We start from the raw sequence: 27489 nt of genomic DNA, 5'->3' as shown, positions 1-27489 counted from the left end.
GACGTTTTGGGCATTAGTCCTTCATTAGGAATCTCCTGCCCTGCTGTGCTTTTCCAGCGCCACACTCTTGACTCTGATCTCCAGCATCTGCAGTCCTCACTATCACCAGTTAGAGAACCCTGCCACCCCATAACACTCATCACTTCTGCTGATTTCCAACAAAATGAGAACTGTTTGTTTGGTTCTCATGAGATTCTGTGATTACTTCAGTGATCAGGGGAATTGCACCAGCTGTAATGGCATCCTCCTTACTAGGAGTGAGATTCTCCATTTTTTAGTGTGTCATGTAAATTCTATGCCTTGTGGTAGGGCAGTGACATGTCTGCTCTTACTGACAACCAATAGTAGAAGTGTAGCATTCTCCAGTCTGGAAGATTGTGGGGACTTCACTTACAGGCTGGATCATTCTCTTACACTGCAAAACTGGGTGATTCACAGTCGACAATCGAAAGGGATGTCTGTGGGTAAGGGAGAAATTGCCCACTCATTGCTTGTCTAAGGTCAACTTGACATGATTTTCAGGTGGGTGTCACATGGTCAGGTGTGACGCCACTTTTAGTATAAATAATTAGAATATCAGAATTAGTATCATATTCTACTCATAGGAACACCTACCATTTTTGTGAGCCAATCAATAGAGTGTGTTCTACCCACATTCTGCCTATCTATATTAGACAGTGAGAGGCCTAAATAGCTGTCCTTGTAAAGGCCATTGCAGACCACTCAGAAAATGCCTTCAAAAGATATTTAACTGTGAGGCTTTTAGGACTCCATTAGGCATGAATATTCTTCTCAGGCCCACGATACTGTTTCAATATGGCTGTCGCCTGCTCAGCTGCTCCCTTCCATTCACATCTTGATCACATGATCCTTTGAAGCTGCATTCAGCAGAGAATGGCGGGTGCTGGGCAGAAGTGAAGTCGGAGCGCAAAGACGGTCGGGAAGGTAAGTGATTGTTATTTGAGTGGGTGTGTTCTAGATCCCAGGTCCTACAAAGTAGGGCCTCTCAAACACCCTCCTCCTCTAATCCAAATTAAAAGTCCACAGACTTGCCCCAAAAAGAGGGTCCAAGGAAGTTCCTGTGGAGTGAAGAGTGAGGCTTTAGCTCAGGAATCTTTGACAAGGAGGTTGAGTGAAGTGATTACGCCACAGTTGAAGAGGGTGAAGACATGACTGCCAAGCTGGTTCAGTGTGCTACGTGCTTGATGTGGGAGGTCAACGACTCTGGTGTGTCTGGCTTGTATAAGTGTGGAAAGTGTGTGCACATTCAGCTACTGACAGAGCATATTGCAGCACTGATGAAAGAACTCGAGGACCTTAGGCTCATCCGAGAGAACGAGATCTTTCTGGACAAGACCTTCAGTGAGGTTATTCCGACCATACCAGAAGGGAGCAGAAGACAGCAGACGATGAGGAAGGCAGAGAGGAGACAGGTGCAAGAGACTCCTGTCAGAAGCAAGTTGAATCTGTTGGAAACAGTAGAGACAGATGACACTGCCAGTCCACGAGGTGGCCAGGTCTGTCAATCAAAAGTTGGCGTGGAGGCAGAGCGGAAGAGTCGGACATTGCACAGAGCCGTGGTAATAGGGGACTCCATAGTGATAGGAACTGACCGGGGTTTTTGTGGCAGCAGGCGGGACTTAAGGATGGTGTGTTGCCTTCCTGGTGCCAGGGTTAAAGACATCACAGACAGAGTGCAGGAAATCCTCAAGGACGAAGGTGAAGAGCCAGAGGTGGTGGTACATGTCAGCACAAATGATGTCGGGAAGAAGAGGAGGAACATACTACAGCGGGACTTCGGAGAACTAGAAAGAAGGCTGAAAAGCAGGATGCCCAGGGTGGTTATCTCCGGTTTGCTTCCAGTTCCTCGGGCTGGTGAGGCCAGAAACAGGGAGATAATGGACAGGGAGATAATGTGGCTGAGGAACTGGTGCAGGAAGCAAGGATTTAAATTCTTGGATCACTGGGGTATGTTTTGTGGTAAGCATAAATTATACAAGAGAGACGGTTTGCACCTTAATAGGTTGGGGACCAACATTCTGGCTGGCAGGTTTGTTACTGCAACACAGCTACGTTTAAACTAAGTAACGGGGGGGAGGGGACAAACTGGATGTTTAAGAAGGAAATTGAAGGGAAAGTTAGAACAAGGGACGTCAAGAAAGACAACTGTATCAATGAAGCAAAAAACTCAAAAAGGGATCATGCTGTACGGTTGATTGGAATAGGAGTTGATGGGAAGGGTGAGGGCAGTAACAAATTAAAAATACTATACATGAATGCGCAAAGCATTAGAAATAAGATGGATGAGCTTGAGGCTCTTTTGGAAATTGGCAGATATGATATTGTGGGGATAACTGAGACGTGGCTTCAAGTGGACAGGGCCTGGGAAATGAATATTCAAGGCTACATGTGCTATCGTAAGGACAGACTGACGGGCAGAGGAGGTGGGGTGGCCATGTTGGTAAGGGATGGTATTCAGTCCCTTGCGCGGGGGGACCAAAAATCAGGGGATGTAGAGTCAGTATGGATAGAGCTGAGAAATTCTAAGGGTAGAAAGACCTCTTTGGAGTTATCTACAGGCCCCCAAACAGTAGTAAGAATGTAAGTTGAATAAGGAGCTGAAATTGGCCTGTCGCAAAGATGTTACTACAGTTGTTATGGGGTTTTCAACATGCGGGTAGACTGGGAGAATCAGGATGGTATTGGACCTCAAGAAAGAGACTTTGTGGAATGCCTCTGAGATGGATTCTTAGAACAGCTGGTGCTGGGCCTGGTATTGTGCAACAAACCAGAATTGATCAGGGACCTCGAAGTGAAGGAGCCATTGGGAAGTAGTGACCATAATATAATAAGCTTCAATCTGCAACTTGAGAGGGAGAGGGTACAATCAGAAGTGACAATATTTCTGTTGAATAAAGGGAACTATGGAGCTATGAGGGAGGACCTGGCCAAAGTTCAATGGTGCAATACCTTAGCAGGGATGACAGTGGAGGAACAATGGCAGATATTTCTGTGTATAATGCAAAAGATACAGGATCAGTTCAATCCAAAAAGGAAGAAAGATCCAAGGAGGAGGCATGGGTGGTCGTGGCTGATGAAGGAAGTTAAGAAACATATAAAGTTAAAAGAGAAAAAGTACAACATAGCAAAGATAAGTGGGAAAACGGAGGACTGGGAAGCTTTTAAAGAACAACAGAGGATTACTAAGAAGGAAATAAGCAGAGAAAAAATGAGGTACGAAGGTAAACTGGCCAAAAAAAAAGGAGGATAGTAAAAGCTTTTATAGGTATCTGAAAGGCAAAAAAATGGTTAAGACTAAAATTGGTCCCTTGAAGACAGAAACAGGGGAATATATTACGGGGAACAAAGAAATGGCAGAAGAATTGAATTGGTAATTCAGATCTGTGTTCACTGGAGAAGACACAAGCAATCTCCCAGAGGTAACAGTGGCTGAAGGACCTGAACCTAAGGGAATTTATATTTGCCAGGAATTGGTGTTGGAGAGACTGTTAGGTCTGAAGACTGATAAGTCCCCGGGGCCTGATGGTCTACATCCCAGCGTACTGAAGGAGGTGGCTCGAGAAATCGTGGATGGATTGGTGATTATTTTCCAGAGTTCGATAGATTCGGGATCAGTTCCTGCGGATTGGAGGGTGGCTAATGTGTACCACTTTTTAAGAAAGGTGGAAGAGAGAAAGCAAGAAATTATAGACCAGTTAGTCTCACCTCAGTGGTGGGAAAGATGCTGGAGTCTATTATAAAAGATGAAATTACGACACATCTGGATAGTAGTAACAGGATAGGTCAGAGTCAGCATGGATTTATGAAGGGGAAATCATGCTTTACTAATCTTCTGGAATTTTTTGAGGATGTAACTCTGAAGGTGGATGAGGGAGATCCAGTAGATGTAGTGTACCTGGACTTTCAGAAAGCTTTTGATAAAGTCCCACATAGGAGGTCAGTGAGCAAAATTAGGGCACCTGGTATTGGGGGCAAAATACTAACTTGGATTGAAAGTTGGTTGGCTGACAGAAAACAAACAGTAGTGATAAACGGCTCCATTTCGGAATGGCAGACTGTGACCAGTGGGGTACTGCAGGGATCAGTGCTGGGACCGCAGCTTTTTACAATATATATTAATGATATAGAAGATGGTATTAGTCATAACATTAGCAAATTTGCTGATGATACTAAGCTGGCTGGCAGGGTGAAATGTGAGGAGGTTTTTAGGAGATTACAGGGTGACCTGGACAGGTTAGGTGAGTGGTCAGATGCATGGCAGATGCAATTTAATGTGGATAAATGTATGGTTATCCACTTTGGTGGCAAGAACAGGAAGGCAGATTACTACCTAAATGGAATCAATTTAGGTAAAGGGGCAATACAAAGAGATCTGGGTGTTCTTGTACACCAGTCAATGAAGGTAAGCATGCAGGTACAGCAGGTAGTGAAGAAGGCTAACAGCATGCTGGCCTTCATAACAAGAGGGATTGAGTATAGAAGCAAAGAGGTTCTTCTGCAGCTGTACAGGGCCCTGGTGAGACCATACCTGGAGTATTGTGTGCAGTTCTGGTCTCCAAATTTGACATTCTGGCTATTGAGGGAGTGCAGCGTTGGTTCACGAGGTAAATTCCTGGAATGGCGGGACTATCTTACGCTGAAAGACCGGAGCGACTGGGCTTGTATACCGTTGAGTTTAGAAGACTGAGAGGGGATCTGATTGAGGCATATAAGATTATTAAAGGATTGGACACTCTGGAGGCAGGAAACATGTTTCTGCTGATGGGTGAGTGCCGAACCAAAGGATATAGCTTAAAAATACGGGGTAGACCATTTAGGACAGAGATGAGGAGAAACTTCTTCACTCAGAGAGTGTTGGCTGTGTGGAATGCTCTGCCCCAGAGGGCAGTGGAGGCCCAGTCTCTGGATTCATTTAAGAAAGAGTTGGATAGAGCTCTCAAGAATAGTGAAATCAAGGGTTATGGAGATAAGGCAGGAACAGGATACTGATTGAGGATGATCAGCCATGATCATATTGAATGGTAGTGCAGGCTCGAAGGGCAGAATGGCCTACTCCTGAACCTATTGTCTATTGTCTATCTATATTGTCTATTCAGGTCCTCCACTACCACAGCACAAACCACCCACTCTGTTCCTGAAGTGTGGTGCCTGTTCACTGGGCTTGGCTAGCAGACTGGTCGAAAACTTCAGGCTTCTTGTTGGCATTATCAGGTGAGCGTAGTCCCATGTCAACCTATATGTTTTACCTCTGTCCCAACACTGTCCCAATAATAGTAATAGACACATCATTACACAAAGGGTTATGTAGCTTAGCAGGTTAAATGAACGTGAGGATAAAGAAGGGGAGAATTATATTTCTATCACTTTGTGACCACCATAGGTGCTAGCATGTCTCACAGTCAAAAAGAGTGTGATTAGTGAATACTGTCATAATGTCCAAAATGTGGCAATCAAATTAATTACAGTCAGTCATACAAACAGCAATAAAGTAATGATATTGATTGAGGCATAAATATTGGCCTGGACACACTGTAGAACTTCTGGCTTCTCTTCAAAAATAGTGTCATAGAATTTTATGCATTCACTTGAGGGGGCAGATGGTCCTCAACCAAACATCTCATCCAAAAAACAGCAACTGCTGTTAAACACCAGAGGTTATACAAGCCTATAGTTTAATGGAGAGCTTGACTTCAAGTTACAAATCACAAAACTCCACCGATTACTTATTCCCCATCCAAATGAGTTCTCAGGCAATTATTTCTTAATCAACATATAACTATCATCTGTCCCCTAATGCCATTTAGTCTTGAGCATCCTGCCAGAACCTACAGGAGGTGGTAACACCTGCAACATTAAAAGATTCCTTCAGTTTTGCTTTGCAATTATTAGTGAAGACTTTATGTTCAATTCTCTGGAGTGAGACTCAGCCTAGAATGTTCCAACTGAGTGATGAAAACTCCGAGACACAGCTGACATCCTGTAATAAAAAGAAAAGAAGTTGAAAATTGTACCTTTCAAGTATTTCATTCAAAGGTTGAGTACAATATTCACATCTTGTACTTAGTTGAAAAATCTTGCCAGTCCCAGCGAGAACAAAGACATTTTAAGAATTCCTGAAGTTTTCCACTGCAGTCCCACCTCACCTTCTGATTTAGTTGCTGCATTGCTAACTGCATGGACTGCAGATTACCTCCCAAGTCCCAAGATTTATGATTAACATGCAGCATTATGTTTGCATTCAAGAATACAGATGATTTCAATTAAACAATAAACTAATAAACTTTATATCATTCCTTATCAACAACAACACTTGAGGTGCCTGCTAAATTCAAGGCATGTTTCTTCAAGTATTTTGAAAGGGCAACAATAGAAATCATTAAAAACTCATCAGTGGTTTGTAGCTCTGCTCTACATTGCTTCTTGCTCCAGTACAGAACTTAAAGTAAGTGGCAAGCTAAAATTGATCAGTTTTTAATGAAGTAGATGTGTTACTCATTTGAAAGATGCAGTTTGTGTGTTGCTGCTCCTGGGTTATGTTACCATTTCTGCCAATGCAGAGGGAATGAGTTAGCATTGAATAAATGCACAAAATATTTAAAGTGTTGAAGAAATGCAACCATATATGATGCCGAGATTCCTTACCAGCACTATGGTTATATCTGACTTTGCCAAGTTAGGCGAGTACTGAAATTTCCTGAGACCATTCGCATCTGTGATTCTTTCAGAAAATAATTTAACTAGATATTGCCAGATCATTGGAAGTCACAGGATTGAAAGTATTGTTTGTGACAAGCCCTCTCTGAACATGAACCTGGTTGCAGTTATTTGTGGAAGATAATAAAAAATTCCTGCAAAGAAATAAACAACAGTCAGAATAGAATCAATGGTATTTGGCCCACATTTTGCAAAATAGGCAATATACCTGCCAGGATAACTCTTGAATAATTAAAAACTAATGAAAAAGGTCAGATATTACTTAGGTTGGGGAAATTAATCCCACACCCTGACCCTACACTGAATAAATTATCAATTTAATTTACAAGCTACTTTCCTGAACAATTAGGTGTAGGTATATCTAAAGTATTCTTCGGAGAGGTGTTCCAGAGTTTTTTGATACAGCAGCAGTGAAGGAACAGTGATATGTTTCCAATGTAGCATGACTAATGGTTTGGACAGGAACTTGCGTATGGCCGTACTTCTGCTATCTTGACCTTCTAAATGGTAGAGGTTGCCTGCCTAACAGATATTCCACCTCACCTTCACACTTAGCAAGGCTGCCAACCTCACCCTCTAATTGCACCTACACAATGAGAGTTATTTAGCTTTGACAGGAAATTCACCCAAGGACAGTATAATTCAGCCACTAATATCTGCCCTTGTGAAAATGTTATAGTACAGTCATAGGGAGTAGACCAGAACTGGCCAAGAACAAGAGTGGTTGTGTCTCCTGACTCAATGGAGGAGATGATTCCCAGAATCATTGGGTTCCCAGCAACAGATCCAATGGCATCTGGTGTAAGGATAATAATATGTTACTGCCTCACACCCCTTATCAATCTCCAGTTGAAGCCTATCCCAATATAGATTCATAGAGGTACAAAGCACGGAAACCAGTCCTTTGTCAAGTTTGTGAGACATGATTTCCCACACACAAAGCCATGTTGACCATCCCTAATCAGGTTTAAAGGTAGTCGAAGGAGAACCAGACCTTGCCTTTCCGAATGCATGTAGTCTTGTCCCGCGGAATCCCCTTCAAAAACTTATCCACCACTGACATTATGCTCAACAACCAATAGTTCCCTAGCTTTTCCTTGTAGCCTTTCTAAAATAATGACACAACATTATATGTTCACTCATGGATTGAGGGTGTCACTGGTTAGACCAGCATGTTACACAGCATCAATCAATTGCCCAGAGGGTAGTTAAGTGTCAACCACATTGCTGTGGATCTGGAGTCAAATGTAGGCTGGCAGTTTCCTTCCTTAAAGGACACACTAGTGAAACAGATGGGTTTTTCCTGACCATTGATAATGGATTCATGGTCATTCGTTGACAGTTAACTCCAGTTTTTTTTATTGAATTCAAATTTCGCCATCCACCCTAGCAGGATTTGAACCCAAATCCCTAGAATATTACCCAGATCTCTGGATTAACAATCCAGTGATAAAACCATCGGGTCATTGCCTCCCATATAGCCACGCTTCAGTCTGTTGGCACCTCACCTATGGCTATCGATGATACAATATCTCTATTAGGGCCTCACAATTTCTTTTCTAGCTTCCCACAATGTCCTGGATAAAATTGATTAGGTCCTGAGGTTTAACTACCTTTATGCCTTAAGATTGCCAACACCTGCCCTTCTGTAATGTAAATTATTATGACATCACTACTTATTTCTCTGAGTTCCCTAGCTTTTATATCTTTCTCCACAGTAAATACTGACCAGAAACATTGGTTTAGCATCCCATCTACCTCCAGTGGCTCCACATATAGACAATCTCATTGATCTTTAAGGGTCCCTGTTCTCTCACTAATTATTCTTTTGCCCTTAATATAGTTGTAGAATATTTTTGGATTCTTCTTTACCTTTTCTGCCAAAGCTTTTCATATCCTTTTTTTGCCCACCTGATACCCCTCTTCAGCATATTTCTACACCCTCTACACTACAAGGGATTCACTTAATTCCAGCTGTCAATACCTGACATATATCTTGCTTTTGAAAGCCTCCCCCTTGCCAGATGTCCCTTTACCTGTGAGCAATCTCCCCAAATCAATCTCTGAAACTTCCTGATTAGTGCCATCTGAAATATTATACCTGGTAGATTAGCTAGCTGCAGATATTGTGATCATGGACCTCTTGACTTCCATCCCATCCCCTTAATCTGGAAGCTTTAAGTTCTTGCTTTCAGACACCTAAGAGCAGCTACTTTCCCAGCCAAACAGCTCAAAGATAAAGAAAGGGAGTAACTGTGCTCCTGTGAAGGGTAATATAGAATTAGGATAACCACATAGTAGGTCATGCAGAACAAGGTGCTGTAGCCACACTAAGAGGAGATGATAGTTAATTTGTCAATTCCACAAGGGGTAGGTAATCAGTGAGTTCTGTAAAGGAGAACTCAGTTGAGAGCCTTAATTGTGCAGTGGTAGGTTACTGCTATTGACCAAGCATACTGAGAAGTTGGGTGCATTGACTGGCCTGCCAGATATTCTCCTTTCATGACCAGGAGCATAGAAGAGTCCAGTTCCAACTTTGCAGACGACATCATGTAGCATATTCTCTCTTCATGTCCTCTGCTCTCTCGCTCTCTCTCTCTCTCTCTCTCTCTATCTCTCCCTGTCATGCTGCAAATGCAGTGGGACCGCCATTACAGGTCTCTCATCTTCGTGGAAACAGGTCACCATAATCCTCCACCATCATTATCAGAGATAAGCAACATTTTCTGTCAAATTCAGGAATTTAGCACATCCTCTCCAAAAACACTCCTGTTACTTCCAGATATTTACAACAGAAGACGTTCTCAATGACTACCTTACTCGCAATTTGCCTGGTCCTTTACATAGCATTAACACAGGGACCACCTTGCATCTCTACACTGGCATTTTTTCCACAATGGTCCTCTTATTCATTGTTAGGACAAGTGTGGCCCAAAATGGGTATCTTGGCATTGCATCATCTGTGTGGCCTGTGTGGCACTGCCTTATGTACTTGTTGTAGATGCCTGTGCATGGCATGTCAGCTTTCCTAGAAAAAATAAATCAGGCTGGGTTCCCTTGGCAGAGATACATTTTGTGTCATGGATAAGGGAAAACTGTTGATACTTCTTAATGGGATTAAAATATTCCCTTCAATGTTTGACAAATTTTAACAATCATCAATGTTTACTGATAATATCTATCTTGCAGTCTGCTGATCTCTCAACAAATTTCATTTCTGCTGCAATATGTGCCCTGTTGAATCCTTATTTACTGTGGTTTGACCCTTCTTCAATTGAGTCAAAAAGTGTCGCACTGGAAAAGCATAGCAGGTCAGGTAGCATCGAGTAGCAGGAGAATTGAAAATTCGGGCTTTTGCCCAAAACATCGACGCTTCTGCTCCTCAGACTCTGCCTGACCTGCTATGCTTTTCCAGCACCACACTTTGAGTCATAGAGTCATAGAGATGTACAGTACAGAGATAAACCCCTTGGTCCAACTTGTCCATTCTGACTAGATATCCGAATCCAATCTAGTCCCATTCGCCAGCACTTGACCTATATCCCTCTAAACCCTTCCTATTCATATAGCATCCAGATGCCTTTTAAATGTTACAATTGTACGAGCCTCCACCACTTCCTCTGGCAGCTCATTCCATTCATGCACTCTGTGCAAAACATTCGCCCTTTAGGTCCCTTTTATATCTTTCCCTTTTCACCCTAAACCTATCTGCCTTCTAGTTCTGGACTCCCCCACCCCAGGGAAAAGACTTTCTCTATTTATCCTACCCACGCCCTTCATGATTTTGTAAAGCTCTGTAAGGTCACCCCTCAGCCTCCAACGCTCCAGGGAAAACAGCCCCAGCCTATTCAGCCTCTCCCGACAGCTCAAATCCTCCAACTCTGGCAATATCTTTGTAAATATTTTCTGAACCCTTTCAAGTTTCACAACATCCTTCTGATAGGAAGGAGACCAGAATTTCATGCAATATTCCAAAAGTGGCCTAACCAACGTCCTGTACAACCACAACATGACCTCTCAATGCTCTGACCAATAAAGGAAAGCATACCAAATGCCTTCTTCACTATCCTATCTCCCTGCGACTCTACTTTCAAGGAGCTATGAACCTGTACTCCAAAGTCTCTTTGTTCAGCAACACTCCCTAGGACCTTCCCATTAAGTGTATAAGTCCTGCCATGATTTGCTTTTCCAAAATGCAGCACATCATATTTACTTAAGTTAAACTCCACCTGCCACTCCTCAGCACATTGGCCCATCTGATCAAGATCCCATTGTAATCTGAGATAACCTTCTTCGCTGTCCACTACAACTCTAATTTTGGCACAATCTGCAAACTTAATGATTATATCTCCTATGTTCACATCCAAATCACTCATATAAATGACAAAAAGTAGAGGACCCAGCACTGATCCTTCTGGTGCTCCACTGGTCACAGGCCTCCAGTCTGAAAAACAACCCTGCACCACCACCCTCTGTCTTCTACCTTTGAGCCAGTTCTGTATCCAAATGGCTAGTTCTCCCTGTATTCCATAAGATCTAACCTTTTAATTCTGACTCTCCAGCATCTGCAGCCCTCACTTTCTCCTCTTCAATTGATGGTATAGTTTGTTATATCGGGGATTGATTAAGCTCACTTGGCTGTCTAGTGATGCTAACAGCATAGATTCAATTCCCACCCCCAACTGAAGCTTCTCTTCTACAATCTCTAGCCTCACCTGAGGTGGATGACCCTGAAGTTAAACCACCAGTAGCTGATGAAACTACAGCTCTTTGTGGCAATGGTGACTTTACCTTTTGGTGTGTCATACAGTTGTTACTTTTGGATGTCACATGCTCTTTTAAAAAAGTGTCACAGTGGATGGAGAGCATTGAGGGATCCAGGAGTTCAGTTGTAGAACTCAACTTAAATGTTGGCTCAAGTTAATGGGGACATCAGGCAGTGAAAGAAGCACTGGGATTAACTTCTATAGGGCTGGAGTTAAACAAATCTAAAGGAATGTTAAATGTGAATGCAACCTTGGAATGCTGTGATTATAAAAACGATATACAGCCTCTGGAGAACTTGTAAGAAAGATTTACTAGGATGACACTGAAACCTGTCAGGATGTTTGAACAAGCTGGAGTTCTTTCCTGTAGAAAATAAAAGACTAAGGAGGATAGAATGGAAATTATAGAAGTTTTTAAGATGACTAACGTGTTTGATAATATCATAGAGAAGATGCTTCCAGTTGCAGAGCAGCTCAAATCTAAACACAAGATAGTAAATAATAATTCTGTAACTCACTACAAAAATGAATAATTGAGGCAATTACCATAGTTGCATTTAAAATGAGATAATTTAAGATGGTGGTAGGAGTAATAGGAAATGTTGAAGAGTTTAGATGAAAGAGGGTGGACAGAAACTCTTGGGACATAATATAAGAACAGAAATATTATTCCTGGTGTCTTGATGGCTATTGCTCAGCCAACATCGCAGGACATGTTGGCCTGTTTTACTTGTGTAAATGCTCTTTAATATCATACCCATTGGCCTGTTGAACTGTTACTTTCTGCAGTTAATGCTCCATTGTCTTACATTTAATAAGACACAATAAATGCATAGATAAAGCTGCAGAGCTGGGCTGAGAGGTGGCAAATGGAGTTTAATGCAGACAAGTGTGAGGTGATTCACTTTGGTCGAAGTAACCGGAATGCAAAGTACTGGGCTAATGGTAAGATTCTTGGTAGTGTAGATGAGCAGAGAGGTCTCTGTGTCCAGGTACACAGATCCTTGAAAGTTGCCACTCAGGTTGACAGGGTTGTTAAGAAGGCATACAGTGTTTTATCTTTTATTAATAGAGGGGTCGAGTTCCGGAACCATGAGGTTATGCTACAGCTGTACAAAACTCTGGTGCAGCCGCACTTGGAGTACTGTGTACAGTTCTGGTCACTGCATTATAAAAAGGATGTGGAAGCTTTGGAAAGGGTGCAGAGGAGATTGTTGCCTGGTATGGAGGGAAGGTCTTACGAGGAAAGGCTGAGGGAATTGAGGCTGTTTTCATTAGAAGAAAGTTGAGAGGTGACATAATAGAGACATATAAGATAATCAGAGGGTTAGATAGGGTGGACAGAGAGAGCCTTTTTCCAAGAATGGTGATGGCGAGCACGAGGGGGCATAGCTTTACATTGAGGGGTGATAGATATAGGATAGATGTCAGAGGTAGTTTCTTTACTCAGAGAGTAGTAAGGATATGGAATGCTTTGCCTGCAATGGTAGTAGATTCACCAACTTTAAGTGCATTTAAGTCGTCATTGGACAAGCATATGGACCTACATGGAATAGTGTAGGTTAGATGGGCTTCACATTGGTATGACAGGTTGGTGCAACATCGAGGGCCAAGGGGCCTGTACTGCGCTGTAATGTTCTATGCTCTATGCAAGAAGGTTAGAAAGGTTATGAATTTAGATTCCACTTCAGGATTTAAGCTCTAAACATGAAGTTGGCACTCCATTGCAGTACAGAGTATACGTTGCATTGTTGAAAGCATTATGTTCACTTGAGATATTAAACCAAGGCCCTATTTACCTTCTCAGATGAATGTAAGAGATTCCATAGAAGTATTTCGTAGAAGAACAGAAATATTATTCCTGGTGTTTTGATGTTTACTGCTCAGCCAACATCTCAGAAAAAAGATTATTTGGTCTTTGTCCACATTGATGTTTGTAGGAACCTGCTCTGCATAAACTAACTGCTATATTTCCTACATGACAATAGCGAGTGTGCACAAATGAAATGTATTTCATTGTTTATGATGTGGTATAAATATTCTGTAGTCATAAAAGGTGCTTCATAAATGCAAGTGTTTTTGATAAAATAAAACCAAGAACTGTGGATGCTGGAAAGCAGAAACAAAAGTAGAAATTGCTAGAGAAACTCAACAGGTCTGGCAGCATCTGTGGAGAGAAAGCACAATCAATGTTTTAGGTTCAGCTACTGTTCACCAGAACAGCTCTGAAGAAGGCTCACCTAAAATGTTGACTCTGCTTTCTCTCCATGGATATAGCCAGACCTGCTGAGTTTCTCTAGCAATTCCTGTTTTTTTGTTCTTATTTTGTAATGGGGACAAAATCTGTTAATGATTGAACATAGTGCCCATGATGACAAGTAGCCTGACCTTGGGAAGGTTTAATTTTCTTATGTTATGATGTTGAATGCACATTTTTTGTTTGTTGTCCACCAGTAACTAAAGCAAAATCATAATTACAGAATAAACAAAACTTACCTCAAAAGCCAACTTAGATCTTAGAAGAATCTCCTGTTCATGACAAACATACACCACTTCTGGACAGAGAGATCATATCATGCTGCTGTGATTTTACTTCTTATGTTTGACTCATAAATCATTCAATATATAATGGCTGTGGCGTACCCTTTATCCATTCACAACAGAAGACTTCTGTACAGCTTTACGCATATTCATTGATAGCGAAGGTCACCTTTGTTTGGCTCATTATAGGCTTGTATGCACCTTTTATGTGGCATTCTGCAGGGAACATTTAAACAGATGAGATTGAATTCAATCAAACCAGTACACACAATTAGAATTTTAACCAAAGTGAAATGCAAACCCAGCATCAGTACGGTTAGGGACTTAGTACAGCATATAATGGAGTGACTGTAAATGGAAAAAGACAGAATATCAATATGTTCAGGGTGAAGTGTTGGCAAAAGAGACAAATCTGACAGCACCACTGAGCTTTGTAGCTTCAGTAGAAAACAGAGAAACTGCATTGCTACAAGTATACACCAGTATACATCACTGGGGAAATAGTGAAAGGATAGATACAGCTTTGCGGCTGGGCATTCAGCCAGTATTGATATAAACCTGTGGGCCAAGAGTATGGCATCATCTTAAAATGTAATGGAGTAAGACTTGGTTAGAGACAAAATAAAAACTGCAGATGCTGGAATCCAAAATAGACAGGCAGGAGGCTGGAAGAACACAGCAAGCCATGGAGCATCACAGGATTGAGAAGTCAACGTTTCGGGTGTAATCCTTCTTCAGGACAAGGGGTGGGTATAGGGGGAGCTGCAGATAAAGGGAGTGGTGGGGCAGGTTGGCGAAGTGGGGATAGGTGAAGACAGGTAGAGGGTACAACCTGGTTGGTGAACGGGAGGAATGAATCTGATTGGTGGCAACTGAGAGTATTACAGAATAGAATAGAATCCACCAGCCTGGATTTTAGCCTGGGGTGGGATTGATGTGGACAGGAATTACAGGTGAGCGAGTGGGTCAGTTGGACAGGGGTGCCATTTTAACTCCTGTTCCTTTTCTTTATGCTGCAGATTTATCTCTGTTCAAAGTTTGTGGGAATGATTTCAGGATCAGTGGACCATGTCTTCAACAATCTCTCATCAATACAGTTGGCAAAAACTGCTTACAATATTCTAACCTGTACCAAAGCAATGTATTGTACAATATGGATTGCATGTTCTATAGTTTCTAGGTCTCTCCTGATGTACTATTTTATCCCATATCTCTCCATAAATGCTGTAGACTTCACCTTTTTGTTGTTGTATAAAATAAAAAAGTGAATCAGCAGCCAGCATCATGTCTCCCCAATAATTAATCCCAATAAATTCACTTGACTGAAAGCGCCATTAAGTTTCTTTTAGGATGTGCATTATTCAATATTTGTAAATATATACAGTTACCCAAAACACAGAAATCAAAGCAACAACAGTTGATTTATTGTCCCTGTCCCCCACTTTAGTACATTTTCAACTGTAGATTTTAGGTTTGGAGAGGTGCCAATGAGAAATTGTGCTGAATATTATACCCCCTACTGGTAGGATGCATGTAAAATCTGTTATGGGCCAGGCCAGACTCCCTCAAAACATCTCAAAAAGTAGCCCATTTTGCTAGTTGCTTTAAGCAGGTGTAACCTGGATATTCCAGAAGTGATGCAGCTGGTCAAACCACTTAATTTTAAACAAAACAGAATTTATTTACAAGATTGCCAAATGAAACATAAACGAAAGGGAACACAATACCAAATAACTTAACCTATCTGAAAACCGAACAGACTATGCCGACTTAAATGTCTTCAAGGCAGAAATTGATAAATTCTTGATGTCACAAGGAATTAAGGGCTACGGGGAGAATGCGGGTAAGTGGATTAGAAATGCCCATCAGCCATGATTGAATGGCGGAGTGGACTCGATGGGCCGAATGGCCTTACTTCCACTCCTATTTCTTATGGTCTTATGGTCTTAATGATGCTATTCCAAATACTTGCAACAATCCCCATATACATCCCTTGGCACAAAAGGTAAAATCAAACACCGGGTCTTACAGGGGAGCTGTCAGAGAGAGGGAGGATCAGCCTGGACCTAATTCTCTGCGTCCAGCAGCTTCGCAACTGTCTGACTTCAAAAACCAAATCAAACCAGAGAAAAGCTGAACTGGGAGAACTGGCCAGTCCCCTTTCATTGTACAAGTGTTTTTTTTTAAGTTAAAAGCCTTTTGCCTGAAATAGTATCTGTTAGCTATAATCAAACTGGCCCTAAAACCCTTCGAATCCAGACTTTTCACAATCTGTGTCTTTTATGACCTCTCTGAAGAAAAGCCAAGGACAACATAACTTTGTTAAAGGGGCAGCATCATACCAAATCCAATGGGCAGCCATTTAGCCCCACGATCCTGACCTGACTGAGACGTTATTTTGATAAGGGAGGTGCTGGACAGTCCAATACCCTTGAGATCGTTTGATGGTTTTAAGCTAAATTAGTGGCCACTTAAGGGACTCTTTCTGCTGCTGTCTATATTTTCCCCACAGTGGGATGAAACCAACACCTTGTGGAAGACAGGATAACTTGACTTGCACAGGGTAGTGTCAGGTGAAAGAGAAGAGGTCCTTCTTCATGGGATTTTAGGCCCATCAGGGACATGCAACAGCCCTGATCCCCATAAATGTCAATTTGCCCACCCTCCACTCTGTAAAACCCACTCACACTCCCACCCCAACCCAATCCCCAGGGGTCTTCTGATCTGGTACTGCAACATCTTCTCTCCACTTATCCCCTCTGGCGGAGGTCCCTGAACCATGTTCTTCCCTGTCACGCCAGGCAGCTCAGCAGTGGAATTGCACGTAGTCCCAGGTGTGGCTACCGCTCCCAGCTGAATTTCAGCTTGGGATGCATTTGGTATGGGCAGGAGTTGTAGGTGAGTGAGTGGGTGGAGGGGAGTGATGGAGGTGTTTGGACAGAAATACAACAGGACAGTACTGATATGCTGGCAAATCCAGTAAAAAGGCAGCTCCCTGGGAGGGACTTTCTCCCAAGAGAGCGGAAGAGTTCTCCCTTTAAGGCTCTTGACACCTCTCCCAGCCTTAAACTTCTGTAAGCAGCCACCTGGATCATAATTGCCACTTCACCTGCATCTCCCTCCCCAACACAACATAAAGTGCAGTATTAAGTGTGAAGTTGTAATTTATTCCAATTTAGAAGAATTTTGCATAATTTACAGTGTCCTTTGTTCAGAAACTTGACAATTCCTTCTAGAAGTTATGTTGGAAAACGACTGATCACAACCTCCTTTCCAATCAACTCTGAGTCTATATATCTCCTGTCATATAGTAGAGGTCTTTGCTTTTAGCAATGACTCTTCTAAACATTCATAGAAAAAACGAATTTGGCAAAAAGATTCATTTTCAATTGGTTTTGATTATTATAAAACAAACATTGAATACAGATTATGTAATCATACTTGGAATAGAACCTCAGAAATCTGGTAAACTACATACAAAAATATTGTTCCCAGTTGTCTACAAGCTAAAAATGTCACTGTATCCAAATTGGATGAAACGGAAAAAACATTGCAGAATTTTGACACGTTCATTTATAGATAATGTAATTTGTAATCTATGTGAACATACTAATTTTCAGCATAATGAGGTGAGGTGAATATTAAGTCAAAGCATAGCAATTTTAATTTTCTGAAATCAGCAATTCTTTTACAGTTCCACATGATATGGTTCTTCTAACCTGCCTGGAATATCGTTAATTTCTGATGGCTGCTGATTTCTTCATGTGCCATTGTATTTGTGGTCAGATAAAAAGATAGCTAAGGTAGACTGCCCCCTCTGCAGACGTTCACACAGCTTGACTTTGCTGGAAGATAGCTTACTATAACATTTGCTTCAGTATTTTGAATCATCAATAAGTTTAGAGTCATTCCTTAAATTTTCTGATGTGTAATGTTTTCATGATATTGAAAATGTTACAGATTATAGTTTGTTCCAAACAAAATCTAACCATCAGTATTCAAGGTTTATTGACATAGAGGGAACAGAGTAATCATGTTGTTTGTCAGTGCATTTCAGCCAGTGATTTACAGAGGAACCTCGATTATCCGAATACCAATTATACGAAAATCAGATTATCCGAAGGAGATCTCGAGGTCCTGACAGAAACATTACATCAAAGACGTGTGTCCAACACTGATCACATCTTTTGTTTACAGTGATTAAAATTGCTGCAGAGAACAGTCCTGGGCTGATGGGAGCGCAGGCACCACCTCTGAATGACTCACCTCCCACCTCCTCTCTCTCCCTCCCCACATTTTCCCTGGAGTTCTACACAGGCGTGTACCCTAAACCCCCCTTCCCCAGATAATCTCTCCAACAGTGTCCTGTACAGGGCAAAGGTGGAACCTGTCAAACAGTTGCAGTAAAACGTTGTGTGTGTGTGTGTGCACGCGCTATTTGGAGACTCACCTTCCAAAAGGCAGTAGCAGCAGCAGCAATCTTGTTGTTGGTGACTAGTCCAGCTGCCCCAGACAGGGGGCAGGGGTGCATGGGGGTGGGGTGTGGAGGGCGGGTGCGCGGGGGGTAGGGGTGGGGTTGGATGGGGGTGATGTTGGGGGCAGACGGGGGTGCAGTGTTGGAGGGGATTGGGGACGGGCAGTGGGGAGTGGTATTGGGGGCAGGTGGGGGGGGCTGTGTTGGACAGGATTGGGGGTGGGTGGTAGGGACCGGTGTTGGGGGTGAGCGGGGGGGGCAAGCAGGGGCAGCTTTGGGGGGCGGGCAGGGGGCTGTGTTGGATGGGGTTTGGAGGCAGGAAGGGGCTGTGTTCAATGAGGTTTGGGGGGGCGGGCAGGGGGCTGTGTTGGATGGTATTTGGGGCGGGTGGGGGCGGTGTTCAATGAGGTTTGGGGGCAGGCAGGAGCTGTGTTGGATGGGGTTTAGGGGTGGGCATGGGGGGTGTTGGATGGGTATTAGAACATAGAACATAGAACATAGAACAATACAGCACAGAACAGGCCCTTCGGCCCACGATGTTGTGCCGAACATTTGTCCTAGCTTAAGCACCCATCCATGTACCTATGCAATTGCCGCTTAAAGGTCACCAAAGATTCTGACTCTACCATTCCCATAGGCAGCGCATTCCATGCCCCCACCACTCTCTGGGTAAAGAACCCACCCCTGACATCTCCCCTATACCTTCCACCCTTCACCTTAAATTTATGTCCCCTTGTAACACTCTGTTGTACCCAGGGAAAAAGTTTCTGACTGTCTACTCTATCTATTCCTCTGATCATCTTATAAACCTCTATCAAGTCACCCCTCATCCTTCGCCGTTCCAACGAGAAAAGGCCTAGCACTCTCAACCTATCCTCGTACGACCTATTCTCCATTCCAGGCAACATCCTGGTAAATCTTCTCTGCACCCTCTCCAAAGCTTCCACATCTTTCCTAAAGTGAGGCGACCAGAACTGCACACAGTACTCCAAATGTGGCCTAACCAAAGTCCTGTACAGTTGCAACATCACTTCACGACTCTTGAATTCAATCCCTCTGCTAATGAGGGCGGGTGGGGCTGTGTTGGATGAGATTTGGGGCGGATGGGGGCGGTGTTCAATGAGGTTTGGGGGTGGGCGGGGGCAGTGTGGGATGGGGTATGGGGTGGGTGGGGGCAATGTGGAATGGGGTTTGGGGGTGGGCATGGGCGGTGCTGGATGGGTATTGGGGGTGGGTGGGGCTGTGTTGGATGGGATTTGGGGTGGGTGGGGCGGTGTTCAATGAGGTTTGGGGGTGGGCGGGGACAGTGTGGGATGGGGTTTGGGGGTGGGCATGGGCAGTGTTGGATGGGTATTGGGGGTGGGTGGGGGCTGTGTTGGATGGATATTGGGGGTGGGTGGGGGCTGTGTTGGATGGGGTTTGGGAGTGGGTGGGGGCTGTGTTGGATGGCTATTGGGGGTGGGTGGGGCTGTGTTGGATGGGATTTGGGGCGGGTGGAGGTGGTGTTCAATGAGGTTTGGGGGTGGAGGGGGGCAGTGTTGGATGGGTTTTGGGGGTGGGCATGGGCGGTGTTGGATGGGTATTGGGGGTGGGTGGGGGCTGTGTTGGATGGGGTTTGGGGGTGGGCATGGGCGATGTTGGATGGGTATTGGGGTGGGTGGGGGCTGTGTTGGATGGGGTTTGGGGGTGGGCATGGACGGTGTTGGATGGTTATTGGGGTGGTTGGGGGCTGTGTTGGATGGGATTTAGGGTGGGTGGGGATGGCATTCAATGAGGTTTGGGGGTGGGCAGGGGCAGAGTGGGATGTGGTTTGGAGGTGGGCATGGACGGTGTTGGATGGGTATTGGGGGTGGGTGGGGGCAGTGGGGATGGGGTTTGGGGGTGGGCTTGGGAGGTGTTGGATGGGTATTGGGGTGGGCAGTGTTGGACGGGGTTTGGTGGGTGGAGTTTCACCTGCGGTGTGCTGCTGCTTAGTCTGAACAGGGAGCAAACTTTACAGAGAACTCCGAGCCCCAGAGGAAAGGCGTTGAATTGGTTAACCGAATAATCAATTATCCAAATAAAATAGTGTCCGCCCATCTCTTTTGGATAATCAAGGTTCCCCTGTTATTAGTGAAAATAACAAATGCTGAAGATCACAGTGATCAGGCAACATCCATGTGGAGAGAGAAAGCTAACATTCTGAATCAAGATGACTCTTTATCAGCTCTGATGACGTCATCTAGACTCGAAGCATTAGCTTGCTCCATGTATGAATACTGTCTGACCCACCGTGATCTCCGGCATTTGTTGTTTTCAGTACAGACTCCAGAATCTGCAGTAATTTGTTCCTACATTGATTTCATTAGGTTAGAGGTAGGCAACACAATACATTATCTTGATGATTAAGTATTTAAAAAGTTAGCAAGAACTTGCTCTCTACTTCTTAGTAGAAAAAATGTTAGTGTGGTGAAAAGTCTTTTGTAACTGCTTCAAATAAGTAAATCTCAGCACAAATGCTTTGTTTAAATTATACCTTTTATTGTTTTTTAAAATCTATCTTCTCTTGAATACCTTAAATACCTTGTACGCAGTTCGGGAGGATACATTCATTTATACATTTCATGAAATATAAGATCTGTTTGTCATTTATTACATGTGGGGCATAATACCATTTGGTTAATAATTCTGATTCTGACATTATATAACAGGTGCTGAATCAGAGGCCACATAAAGTTATTAATGTAACAGCATTGCAGGAGTGTTGCAGTATTAGAAGTATGCTTTACTTTCCTAAAACAGATCCACACTGGTAAACCCAAGATTTCATTGCAGACCTGCAGACTGGCAAGATTTCATTGCCAGTTTCATTGCGGACATGCTAACTTGCACAAGCCCTCTTCATCAGTGTCAAATTTTATTTGCTGCTACTGCTGTCAAGAGCATTCTGTCTGATTAAAGGTTCAATTCATCAAAACAGATTGTTTTTGAGGTGATCTACACAAGTGCATTTGCTTTGAAACTACTCAAGGTAACCAAGGGGAAGCCTAATGTAATTTTTAATTGAGCGGGCAATCTTTTCCCAAAATAAGTGGTGCCCTATGTAGGTAAAATATAATGCTTCTGTTCACTTTACCTGTTGGTCCTTAACCACACAAATCCAAGTGTTGTCACATTTAAAAGACATCCTGAAGTATTGCCATTAATATTTTACTACAGATGTTATCTGTAAAGTGCTTAGTGCTTACTAGGAAATAATGTCACTTTCCTGTGTTGTGACATAATCACTTACAGGCAAGAAATATGCACCAGGCATCATTATTTAATTAGCCAGTAATTACCACTGCAGCATCCCTCAGGTGCCAATGTAAGTCAATACTGTCATTAGACATTCTACCTATTTACTGATAGCTGTGAGCGCACTGCAATAAGGAAGCAAATGTAGATAACATTAACTCTTCAATACTCTGCTTTCCACTGTGGGTGAGATTTTATCAATAATACAGCTATGTTTTTAAAATTACCTTGCAGATTCATTTGGACAACTAAATTGTAATATGTTGCAAATCATCAAAATACCAATGACCGAGTTAGTGAAATCAGAATGTTAATATGCTTTACAGACAAAAGAGTCCCAGTGAATGCCAAGTAAAGTAGTACAATTTAAGCTGTATATTGCTTATCCTTATTCCTAATTTCTATCTGGTGATTCCTGGTGGAAGAATTATATTATGTGAATACTGAGTGAAGACAGTTGTGAAGTCATTCACAATGGAATAATTCATCATGCTGTCTAATTTCATCTTTTCAAAGCAGCAGTAGTCAAGTTATTCATAACATGAAGTGTGTATGAAACCTAACTCAGAGACTTGACGCCTTCTCAAGATATAAAGACAAACATGAGAATAAAAAAAAGACTAATTTAGCCTAATTTACATTTTCTGGCAAAAGCTTGCATAAAAGAGGCCAAAAGTAAATGACTGAAATGATTCTTTATAGTTTGGCAGTTCGCCCAGCAGTTTTAATTATGCAGAAACAAACTACCAAAAAAACTTGTGGAGAAGAAAAAAATTGATCCAGTCCACAAATATTTCAAATACTTTCTCCAAAGTATGTGGCTTTTGAAACCCATTAAAGTACAAGACTTATAACATGCTGTTTGTACATGGAACCAATGAGTGTCAAGTTGATTTTGCGGAAAAGTATTGCAGTGTCTCTGGTGTTTAACTACATGCACGGATTCTTGAAAGGAAAGTGAGGCACAGGAATGATGGGCCAAATGGTCTCCTTCTGTGCTATATACCATCGATGCTCAAGTAGTAGTCAATCTCATGTTAGAGTCAACCCCATATTTATGGACCTTTTTTTCCATACAAATTGTGTGAATCTTTCCATACTGTACTTTGACAGTCAATTTTGCAAAGTTCCATGGAGAGTTTCTCTCCTTGAGCCTCGACAATCTTTCTCACACAATTGTCCAATACTTACCTGATTAAATATGTATCCTGACTCCATGGCGCATCTTGCAAGAGATGGAAGTGTTTGCCAGTGACATAACCTTCCTGCAGTGATATCACGAGTGACCATGTTTAAACCCTTGCTGTATTTTTCAAACGTTGCAGGCTAGGCATTACCCTTAGTGATTTGCTTTACAATTGCTGTGACATCATGAAAAGGCACAAACAGAAACAGGAGCAACAGGTTTGTTTGTTGCATCAACCAGATTAAAGTAATCAAAGGTTGAAGGAATCCATCAATGATATCAGTCCTGTGGTAGCTCTGACTGTCCCCTTGGACAGCTTGGTAGTTGCCATTTGCAGTCAGCTCCAATAGAATGCTTGAAATGCGCACAGAGTCACACTCCATCTCTTTCATCATTCAGCATCAATGACAAGGTGAAAGGAGGGAGAGAAACCTCAACCTCTCACCAATTATCCTTCATCCTCTAGAAGACAAGGTGGTATCAGCAGGTACCCTAAGAGAAGAGGAACCACACAGAGAACACCCAGAAGTCTTCTCTCCAGAAACAACAGATGGTCTAGATTTTTCTGATTCCATTCAGCCTGTGGACCCCAAATCTGTTCAAATTGCAGCCGTACAGTCTCACGAGAGAGGAAGAAAAGGACAACCAACTCCCATTCCTAGACGTGAGGGTACAGAGAACACCAAACGGAGAATTCACCACTAAGGTACACAGGAAAGCCACACACACAGACCAAGTCCTGAACTATGAAAGCAACCACCCCAATACACACAAACGAAGTTACATCAAGACACTGTTCAAAAGGGCCACAACACACTGCAGCACACCAGAACTGCAAAAAGAGGAAGAGGAACACCTATACAAGGTATTCGCAAAAAACGGATATCCTCGCAATTTCATCAACAGATGCCTAAGGGAGAGACAACAGAACGAGGACATGCCGCAACCCAAAGGACTAGCCACACTACCATACATCAAGAACATCTCTGAAATGACAGCCAGACTACTGCGACCACTAGGACTTATAACAGCACACAAACCAACAGCCACTCTCAGACAACAACTCACCAAAACGAAGGACCCGATACCCAGCATGAGCAAAACTAATGTAGTGTACAAAATCCCATGCAAGGACTGCACAAAACACTATATAGGACAAACAGGAAGACAGCTAACGATCCGCATCCACGAACATCAACTAGACACGAAACGACACGACCAGCTATCCCGAGTAACCACACACGCAGACGACAAGCAACATGAATTTGACTGGGACAACACTACCATTATAGGGCAAGCGAAACAAAGAACAGCCAGGGAATTCCTAGAAGCATGGCACTCATCCACAAACTCCATCAACAAACACATAGACCTGGACCCAATATACCGGCCACTACAGCGGACAGCTGAAACTGACAACCGGAAGCGGCAGGGACAGGCCACTATAAATGCCGGAGGAAACACTACAGAAGCACTTCACAGGAGGCTCCCAAGCACTGAGGATGTCACCTAGACAGGGGACTAAACGTTTGCAACAAAAACTTCCAGCTCGGCGAACAGAACCACAGCAACGAGCACCCGAGCTACAAATCTTCTCACAAACTTTGTACAGTCATAGAGTTATACAGTGCAGAAACAGACCCTTTGTCTGTGCTGACCAGATATCCTAAACTGATCTACTCCCATTTGCCAGAATTTGGCCCACATCCCTTGAAATGCTTCCTATTCATGTACCCATTCAAATGCCTTTTAAATTTATAATTGTATCTGCCTTTGGCAGCTCGTTCCATATATGCACCATCCTGTGTGTGAAAAAGTTACCCCTCAAGTCCCTTTTAAATCTTTCCCTTATCCTCTTAAACCTATGTCCTCCAGTTTTGTACTCCCCTAACCTGGGAAAAAAGGACCTTGGCTATTCACCCTGTCCTTCATACAGCACAGAAACAGACCCTTCGATCCAACCAGTCCATCTGAACATAATCCCAAACTAAACAAATCCCACCTTCCTGCTCCTGGCCCATATTCCTCCAAACTGTTCCTATTCACGTATCTATCCAAATGTCTTTCAACCATTGTGATTGTACCCACATCCACCACTTCCTTGGGAAGTTCATTCTACACATGAACCACCCTCTGTTCAAATAATTTGCCTCTTATGTCTTTTTTAATTCTCTCTCTTCTCACCTTAAAAATGTGCCCCTGGTCTTGAAATTCCCCAGCTTAGGGAAACAACAACTATCATCAACACCATCTATACTTCTCATTATTTTATAAACTTCTATACGGTCATCTCTCAACCTCCTATGTTCCAGTGATAAAAGTACCAGCCTATCCAGCCTTTCTATAAAACTCAAACCTTCCATATCTGGCAACACTCTGGTAAATCTTTTCTGAATCTTTCCCAGCTTGATTACATCTATCCTATAACTGGGCAAGAAGTGGACACAGTAATCCAGAAGAGGCCTCACCAATGTCCCAAATAACCTCAACATAACATCCCAATCCATATTCAAAGGACTGAGCAATGAAGGCAAGCATGCCAAATGCCTTTTTAACCACCATGTCTATATGTGAGGCAAATTTTAAAGAATTATATATGTACACCCATAGTCCCCTCTGTTCTACAACACTACCCAAGGCCCTACCATTAATTGTAAAAGCCCTGCCTTTGTTTGTTAACCCAAAATGCAATGACAATAGACAATAGGTGCAGGACTAGGCCATTCTGCCCTTTGAGCCAGCACACCATTCATTATGATCATGGCTGATCATCCTCAATCAGTATCCTGTTCCTGCCTTATCCCCATAACCCTTGATTCCACTATCCTTAAGAGCTCTATCCAACTCTTTCTTGAAAGTATCCAGAGACTTGGCCTCCACAGCCTTCTGGGGCAGAGCATTCCATACAACCACCACTCTCTGGGTGAAGTAGTTTCTCCTCAACTCTGTTCCAAATGGCCTACCCCTTATTTTTAAACTCTGTCCTCTGGTTCGGGACTCACCCATCAGCGGAAACATACTTCCTGCCTCCAGAGTGTCCAATTCTTTAATAATCTTATATGTCTCAATCAAATCCCCTCTCAGCCTTCTAAACTCAAACATATACAAGCCCAGTCACTCCAATCTTTCAGCGTAAGATAGTCCCGCCATTCTGGGAATTGACCTCGTGAACCTACGCTGCACTCCCTCAATAGCCAGAATGTCTTTCCTCAAATTCGGAGACCAAAACTGCGCACAATATTCCAGGTACAGTCTCACCAGGGCCCTGTACAGCTGCAGAAGGACCTCTTTGCTTCTATACTCAATTCCTCTTGCTATGAAGGCCAGTATGCTATTAGCTTTCTTCACTGCCTGCTGTACCTGCATGCTTGCTTTCATTGACTGATGTACAAGAACACCTAGATCTCGTTTTACTGCCCCTTTACCTAACCTGACTCCATTTATATAGTAATCTGTCTTCCTGTTTTTGCCACCAATGTGGATAACCATACATTTATCCACATTAAACTGCATCTGCTATTCATCCGTCCACTCACCTAGCATGTCCAAGTCACCCTGTATTCTCCTAACATCCTCCTCACATTTCACCCTGCTACCCAGCTTTGTGTCATCAGCAAATTTGCTAATATTACTTTTAGTACCTTCATCTATATCATTAATATACACTGTAAAAAGCTGCAGTCCCAGCACTGATCCCTGCGGCACACCACTGGTCACTGCCTGCCATTCCGAAAGGGAACCGTTTATCACTACTCTTTGTTTCCTGTCAGCCAACGAATTTTCAATCCATGTCAGTATTTTGCCCCTAATACCATGTGCCCTAATTTTGCTCACTAACCTCTTATGTGGGACTTTATTAAAGGCTTTCTGCAAGTCCAGGTATACTACATCCACTGGATCTCCCTTGTCCATCTTCAGAGTTACATCCTCAAAACAATGATGTTATTAACCTCTATAAGGTCACCCTTCAGCCTCTAATGCTCCAGGGAAAATAACTACGACCTATTCAGCCTCTCCCTTATAGCTCAAACTTTCTAATCCTTTACAAGGCAACATCCTTGTAAATCGTTTTTTAACCTTTTCAGGTTTAGCAATTTCTTTCCTATAGCAGGGAGACAAGAAATGAATGCAGCATTCCAAAAGTGGCCTAAGCAATGTCCTGAACTGCTGCAACATGACCTTTACTCAATGCACTGATCAATGAAGGAAAGCATGGCAAAAGTGAGGACTGCAGGTGCTGGAAACCAGAGTCTAGATTAGAGTGGCGTTGGAAAAGCACAGCATCTCAGGCAGCATCCGAGGAGCAGGAAAATTGACGTTTCAGGCAAAAGCCCTTTATTCCTGAAGAAGGCCTTTTGCCTGAAACATCGATTTTCCTGTACCTCAGAGCTGCCTGACCTGCTGTGCTGTTCCAACACCACTCTAATCTAGACAATGAAGGCAAACATACCCAATGCCTTCTTCACCACCCTGTCAACCACAACTCCACTTTCAAGGAACCATGAACCTGA

At 42.9% G+C, this 27489-nt stretch overlaps 1 pseudogene; it reads right to left on the bottom strand.

Moving 5' to 3' along the window:
- LOC148147498 (uncharacterized) overlaps positions 1-23361 on the bottom strand; it is a 42406-nt pseudogene extending 19045 nt beyond the window's left edge.
- Between the last annotated feature and the right edge of the window lie 4128 nt (positions 23362-27489).

Source organism: Chiloscyllium plagiosum, unplaced genomic scaffold (assembly GCF_037043375.1).
Source record: "Chiloscyllium plagiosum isolate Xiang-an unplaced genomic scaffold, Cpla_swu_hap1 HiC_scaffold_16, whole genome shotgun sequence".
In the NCBI taxonomy this organism is placed as follows: domain Eukaryota; kingdom Metazoa; phylum Chordata; class Chondrichthyes; order Orectolobiformes; family Hemiscylliidae; genus Chiloscyllium; species Chiloscyllium plagiosum.
The sequence above is the reverse complement of the archived record's forward strand: the minus strand, read 5'-3'. Positions and strand labels throughout refer to the sequence as shown.